General features: G+C 37.4%; 1 non-coding gene across 1 annotated transcript; it reads left to right on the forward strand.

The window, feature by feature from the left end:
* Positions 1-1,609: 1,609 nt before the first annotated feature.
* Positions 1,610-1,681, forward strand: trnat-cgu (transfer RNA threonine (anticodon CGU)). The gene has a single exon. It is a non-coding gene; the product is annotated as a tRNA-Thr (tRNA).
* The last annotated feature ends 6,532 nt before the right edge of the window (positions 1,682-8,213 follow it).

An 8,213-nucleotide genomic window follows, 5' to 3' on the forward strand; every position in this document is an offset into this window, starting at 1 on the left:
GAGGAGACAGGCTAGTGTACGGCAGTAACAGTACCACCAGGTGGGGAGACAGGCTAGTGTACGGCAGTAACAGTACCACCAGGTGAGGAGACAGGCTAGTGTACGGCAGTAACAGTACCACCAGGTGAGGAGACAGGCTAGTGTACGGCAGTAACAGTACCACCAGGTGAGGAGACAGAGGTCCGGCCAGTGAGTCACACCGAGCAAATACAGCAGTGCCGCAAACAGAAATACCAACGGATGATTGACAGAAGAATGTCCGATGGTAATATTTGAATGATTATCATGCCTGCTCAGATCTGAATCTGAATATGATTTACACCAGTGGGGCTCTTAAACTGTGATCATGGCCTCCCTCACCATCTTCTTCACCATCCGTGGGGGAGAACATGCACTTGTGTCCCCTGCCTGGCAAGTTTGCAACCATTTCATATGGCTTCAATTTCTTTGCCCTTTTTTTTACAGCCCTTTTTTATTTTATGTTCCCGCATTGCATATGTTTCAGCCATTAACACAAAAGTATCCACAATAGCCATTCAGATCAAGAGATAAATTCATTAGTGCAAGCACATTAAATCATGTTGAATGTTTGGAATATGGTTAAGCTGCCTCAGAGCTTAAATATTACATTTGAAATATCACATATGTTGAATATCTAGTTAGTATATAGAACATCTCTGATCATCACATTGGTTTGCAATGCTTGTGTTTTTTCTTATTCTTGAAATGCAAGTTTGCCCGTTTCCAATGCTTTAATTGATAGATTTAGTCTCGTTTACAATGGACAAATAGATTCTCTATTCAGAACAGTATTTGGGCAGTGACACATTTTTTGTACTTTTGCAATGACATATTGAATATGGTGACTGTATTTCAGTTTGTGTTCATTTGTCCAATTACTTTTGGTCCCCTAAAATTGAAGGGGCTGTGTATAAAAAAGGGATGTAATTCCTACACAACTCAAAACTCAAATTCACACTCCAAATACTTACGGACTGCATTGTTAAAACACAACATTACGAGTCTGTTATTTCTACCCGTGAAACATTTATATTTGTATTTCTTTTTTTGGGGGGACATAACTCTAGACTTGTGCTATCCCTTTAAAGTTAAACGTAATGTTATTAGGATAGTATGATGAAACAAATTGCCTTTGGACTCTTTCTGCAAACTCATAGATATGAAAAAGCGTTTATTCTGCGTAATTTATTTTTACTAGTTTAGTTTACGTAACAACAGATCTTTAAAGCGAATACAAACATGAACTTAAAACTTAAACGCGTTTTATGTACAGCTACCGGGAAATTTGGACACAGTACGAATGTTAAATAAACGTAAAAACAGCAAGATCCATGGGGATGGATACGTAATATAAATACATTGTTTTATTTAGATTATTATTTATTTCGCTCTTTTTTACATTTTACATTTTTACTTGGTGGATAGGCTTGGAAACCTGCGGCTGTCCTACGCGAAGCAGAATTTGCAATGTTAGCGAGAAAAAGATCTATCTTGAAAACGTCTGCGTCATACTAGAAGCAACTATAAGAAAGAGCTATGCCTATGCTGAGTCCGCATTTAATGAAGCATTGTCTGCAAAAACAGCGCAGGCGCGGTGGCCAAGTGGTAAGGCGTCGGTCTCGTAAACCGAAGATCGCGGGTTCGAACCCCGTCCGTGCCTTTAAGCAAAAGGAATGTGATTTTTGTATTTAAAAATACAATGGCCGCCTTGAGTTTCTGTGTCTATTGAGAGACAAGAGAACAAAATTCCGAAATATGTTACAAGTACAACATTACAGAATCTCAGTGTCATATAAAATATTCTTTCTCTCTTTAGAAAAAAATCACTATCGATGAAGTCTCTGATCTACAGTGCGCTATATGGCTCACTGTGATATATCTCCAGGGACTCATCTGCCTCTAGCGCGCACTGAAACATCAACCCCCCTCCCCTCAGCACACACACGCTCACATGTGCAGACAAACACCTCCATCCACACACACACACACACACACACACACACACACACACACAAACACAAACACACATTCACACACACACGCCCACATTCACACACACACACACACACACACACCATTAACACAAGCAGACACTCTCACACACCGTCTTCAGTCTGCTTCCTTTGCAACCATGGGAACTGGCTCATTCAGGTCTAACACCACAGAGACCGATGAGCAAAAGTGTTCAGCAGAATGGGCATGTTTCATCATTAGAATCGCTATTCCTTAAAAATAAGCTTTTTGGACAGTAAGTGGAAGGAAGGCATTTTATCTGAATAATGTTTATTTAGATTAACCAAAAATGTAATAAAGTTAATGTTTGTTATATTCTATGTATATGTGTGCTATTCCTATATATTTTACTTTTTCGCATGCAATTCATATATTGTAACAGGCCTCCCTCTTGCAACTCACCAGCAGAAGATTTCGGAACCCCGTAGCTACTGCAGGCGACACCAATTCCTTCCGTTCAGACGGAATGAACAGGCGAGCAAATAATTACATAATTACGTCCAGCGTTATACCTTTCCATGTGAAGAGTTTGAGTTTTACATAACCTTTGAAGAAGAAGTATTAACTTAATGCAACGCTACGAACGAATAGACTGTAGCGAACACGAAACCGAAGACAAGTAACTTTGCCGTGGTTAAGAAATTACGGAGATTGCACCGTAATGGCTAAGTTAACTGAAACATGGGGAGGACGTCTAGTGCATAAATAAACACAAGTAATAAATAATGATGGCAAGTACACTTTGTGTTCATTTTGTGTGGTGTTGCAGTGCTGGTGTATTTGACTGTATGAAAATTGTTCGTATATGATTTAATTGACCTCTATTTTTACACAAAACTGTAACGGGTGAAGGAGGGAAAAGCTGAGTTCCACAGCACATTTTGCCTGAGGGACAAGGAAGACCATTACAAAAACGTTTTGATGTCCCCTGGATTTCTAGGAATGTCCCTCCACGAATTCTATATTTGGACGTGATTTCTAGGAAAATAAAACTGGTCAGAACTCCATATACAGTGTCACACGCGCTAAACTTTTTCTCAATTTTAAAATCAACAGTAACGAGCTCTGTGACCAATGCAGTCTGAATCTCTACGTAGCTTTCCGGTCGGCCACCCGCTAGCACCGACCCTCCCGACTCAAAACCTTAAAGGGACTACACTGCGATCAGCCAATGTGGTTTGCTTGGCGTTAATATATGTTTATATATTTAAAGGTTTTCTGTATATTTATAAATAAAACGTGGACAGACCACTCTTTGGCCCCTTGTTACCCCGTGGCGTGACCATGAAGAAATGTTTGAAGAGCTGGCAATCTTAAAATGCAATGAGTCAGGACCGCCAGACACGGCTGATCTCACCACTAGGCGCACGTATAGCCTACTTAAAGAAACAACGGCACGCAAAAACCAAGCATACGTGCCTCATCGACTGCTTGAAATAATTAGGGTAAGTTTACATCAATTATTCAGTAATTGTTTTCTACCAGATGGAAATATATGCAATGTCTTTTTAGAAGGTGTTCACTCTTACATCGTCTGTTTCACATGGTTGGAATGGCTAGCAGGTGTGAGAATATCTACATTGCTTGCAGAATACAACGCGATTACAGTAAAGATTTGGAATTTACATGTCAACGCTAAAATACATTATACCGCAAGTGATAGATGGCACTATTCTTTTTGAAAATAGTTTAATGTCGGTTTTCTTTCAGTCCAGTAACACCGTGTGTTTCTTTCTTTTGCGTTTTCTCTTCCCGACTGAATGCAGACAGATTGTGTCTGAAAGCGAGTGTGTAGCCTATACCTGAACTCTCCTGGGAATAACCATAACACTGTCTGCGACTCAATCAGGTTAAACGCCCAATAGAGACTTTATACGTCTTAGACACAGCAAGCGGTAATACATTGCGTGCAGAAATGTGTTGAGTTTATTTCAGAATGATGTCGAGGGAAATCAATAGCTATAAACTATTTGAATTCTTAATTATGATACAACTAGCCTACACGAATCCCGAATAATCTTTTGATAACTATGTTTGTTCACTCAACTGCCTATGGAAGGCCCTGTGTAATCAGAACCTCAAATGTATAAATTCATTATCTAAATTGCAATAGGCGATGCTGACGAGGCAATTTCATTCTCAAAGTGTGTAACCTGCATATATCTACATGCTTTTGGTTTTGTGTATGGTTCATACCCGAAAAATAGTTCAACATCGACAAGATAAGATACGGTTTGGGTATTGTATAGCCTATTTCTGGTAATTATGTGGCGTGGCTTTAGGTGTGTTTACACTAAAAAATGACACCCCTATTTACTCAATAAAATTAAGGTAAGCTAACAGATTAATCAATAATATTACATTCTATTTATTCAATAATAATAATTGTAATCTGTTACCTTCATTTCATTTGGTGGATGTGGTGTATATTGTTTTACTGTGATAATTAAAAACACTGGGTTTACTGGGTCTGTAACATGTTTACAGATATTTTACAGAATCACAAGAGTTCAGCTAGAGATATTTTGCATACTAGAGGACATGGCACCTTTTAGGCAGTTAAACACTGTTCAAATACATAACTTAATTAACTGAACACAACCTTACATTGGATATGCGGAGATTATTCATAGCATGATGACAGAGTGGCTGGCCAGAATGGATGAGCAGGTCTTGGTTGTGATTTGGGTTGCGAGATTTTGGGGGCGAGATGAGTGTAATAGAAATCCAACTGGCCCGCAAAGTCCCGCTTCCAACACTCACACTCTCAGCTTCAACCAAGAACTTCTCGGCTTCATACAGAACAGCCGATCGCAACAGAGACGTTCTCAGTGTTGGGCACAGTGGCTTATCACGACACAGACGTTCTCAGTGTTGTGTACAGTGGCTTATCACGACAGTGATGTTCTCAGTGCCGTACACAGTAGCTTATCACAACAGAGACATTATCGGCTTATACAGAGCAGCCTAACAGAACAAAGATTGCTTTGCAATAGAATGGAGCTGTGACACATTTTTAAACTTCCCAATGCTCAGCATTTAAGGGTCCCCTGAAGAGTCTGTTAGTAATCCTAAAGATGCAACATGTCGGTGTTTAAATGTTGGCATTATGCCTAATCTACGCTTTGCAGAACAACTGACAAGTCAACCACACAGCTGTCATAACTGCTTTCTCATTAACTAGCAGCAGTATGAATTAACGAAAGCAGGTTACACAGCAGGTCACAACCTTCACAACTTAGTAATGGCCTGTTCAACAGACACAAGTAAAGGGACCCATCATTAAAACAATTCTACAATGACTACTACCACTGCTACTACTACTGCTGCTGCTGCTGCTGCTACTAGTAGTATTGCTGCTGCCACTATTAATCAAAATAATAATAATATGGTAGTTATGGTAGTTATTTTTATTGTATAGTACTGCTACCTTTACTATTACTACTACTACTAATACTATTGCTGTTACTATTAATTAATAATAGCCTAATATTAATAACAAAATAATACTCATAAAATAGTACTCACAAAAATAGAAACTACTACAACTACTACTAATTACTACTAATAATATTTTTTTCTTATTTTAGTTGATGGAAATATTAAATAAAGCAATAAGACCTATTAACCTAGTTTGCACATGTATAACACTTGATGCATTTGTCACCTGTGTCCACATATCTGGCCAATGCCAAATGCACCACCGCTGGGAGAATAAGGGGCTTTTGGGGGCAGTTGTGTCTCAGTTTCACCATCATAATGCCCCTAAAAATCCTTATTGCCCTTGCACTTGTCACCCTAATATTAGGCAGTGTATTCTTAAATCTCTCCTGTTCTAACTCATTTGACTAAATGTACAGCCATTCAACCTGTGTCACAGTTTATTACATTTGTTGAATGTAACAATGTGCAGATTTAATATTTCCAAAAAAATCTTTACAAAACTGCATTGCTCATTTATATATAGAACTAATTAATCTGTCTTTTCATATAGTGAGCTATTTTATATGGGAAATGTGTGTAATGTGTGTAATGTAAACCATTTACTGTATCAATGATATCTTTGATGGTTTTGTAATTATTCAAAACAAAATTGACCCCTGATTGTAATAAGATATGGATTTTTTATTTATTTTGTTTCATTTTTTGTTGTACTTGTACAATAAAAACATAGATGGTATAATGCAGTTTTAACTTACATATTGAATTATATAGTTTAACCAAAAAAGATGGTATACTGAAAGGATTCATCTAAGTAATTGTCATTCATGGGTTTCCTATTCCAAAAGTTAGTTGCCAAAACTAAGCATGTTCAATTAGCATTGACGTTTACGCTTTAAATTAGAATCAGGATGTTGCTTCTATGGCTTTAATTATAGTGAAAAAATCAATACATTTTTTATGATGTATTGCTAAGGATTGATTGATTGTATCTGTGATATATGCTTAGATTTATTTCAGATAGAGCTGCTTTTGAGTTTGAAACATAATTTCAGAGGCTTTTTAACTTTATTGTTTTATAAAATAAAAATAAGGGGATGTGTTTGTTGTTTTGAAGAATCAAGCTTTGTGTGGCTGCCTTATTGGGCTCATTTCCTTGGTATTTCAACAATAATAATAAAATAAATGACGCTTTTATCCAAAGCAACTTACAGTTGATGAGGTTCCCCCCTGGTGCAATGCAGGGTTACGGGCCTTACTCAAGGGCCCAACAGCTGCACGGATCTTACCATGTCCACATCAGGCCTTGAGCCACCAACCTTCCAGGGTCCCAGTCATGTACTTTACCCTCTCGGCTACAGGCTGCCTCCATTAAGAAGGCATGTTATAATACTTGCTGACATTTCATTTACAATCCATTTCATGTTCCATTTGATATTTACAGTAGATGTACATGCTAAATGGATGTACATATTCTATTTAATGGCCACACAGTCTAGCTGCTGTGGCCACTAAATATGTAGACTTTAAATGTACTAAACAAGAGCTGTGTCTAACATATACACATATTACACAAACCGGTGTGATAGCCATACTTTAATGAGAGTGCTCAGAGTGGTGTTTAACATTATACAAAAATGTATAAACCTGGGTAAGAATGGGTGATTATGAAAGAGGCATTTAACATTATACAGTACCATTGGTAAGCATGTGCGATTATCATACTCTAATATGAAATAGTCAAATAAACCTGTAATTTTGGAGGAGAGAACTTTAAACAGCTTAGTTAAATATATGCCACTAAAATTATAAAATGGCAAATTGATTTACAATAAATATATGTTAGTTACACTGTATCACTTCATACAGCTTTGACATATTTAAAAAAGTATTGTACTTATCACTAGATAAAGCTTTGACATTTATGAATATGTTGTGTATTAATAAAAACTTTGTTTTAAAACATTACTTCCAGAAAATAACAAAATACATTTAAAAAGTAAGTACATTCACAGACGCACGCCGAAATAAAACGGTGTTCCCCCTAGTGATTCACAAGTGAAAGTGTAAGGCATGCCTGGTCACACATACGTTTTGAAAGTGTATTACACAATGCAAGCTTGGCTAAATGTGTTTAACAGTTGGGTGTGTGATTGCTAATGTAACGACACAAAGTAGTGTTCTGTGGTGAAGTTTACTGCAAGTCATACGTTCAAACTGTGCTTGACAGACATTTCCGTCAGTAATTACAAAGGTTTCAGTAATTAGCTTCAGCATTGATATTGGTACATGTTGTCTGCAGTAAATGGTAGCCTGTTTTTCATATTCAGATGGATAAAATCTTAAAGCTTAAGAATAGATACATTCTGCCTGCAGTTTTTAAATAGGTATGCTGGCTTCAGTATTGAAAAGAAAACCATACCTTTTTTCTGATTTACCCAGACTTAGACGAGATGTTTGATAACATTTCAACATTCACTGGCTCAATTTCCATGTTGGCATAACATGTTAGCTTAGCATAAAGACTTGAAGCCTATAAGAGTCAGTAGCCTACTTCCTTCAAATGGAAGAAATACACCTTACAGCAACACCGAAGCTGTCTTATTTAGTCTGGCTACATCAGAAAAAAGGCATATTTCCCAAAATGTTGATGTTTTCCTTTAAGCATGCACACACTACCTGAAGTATTCAAATAGGTACATGTTACCTTCAGTTTCTACACCCAACATTAAGGGTAA

The sequence above is a fragment of the Conger conger genome, chromosome 16 (assembly GCF_963514075.1).
Source record: "Conger conger chromosome 16, fConCon1.1, whole genome shotgun sequence".
NCBI lineage: Eukaryota > Metazoa > Chordata > Actinopteri > Anguilliformes > Congridae > Conger > Conger conger.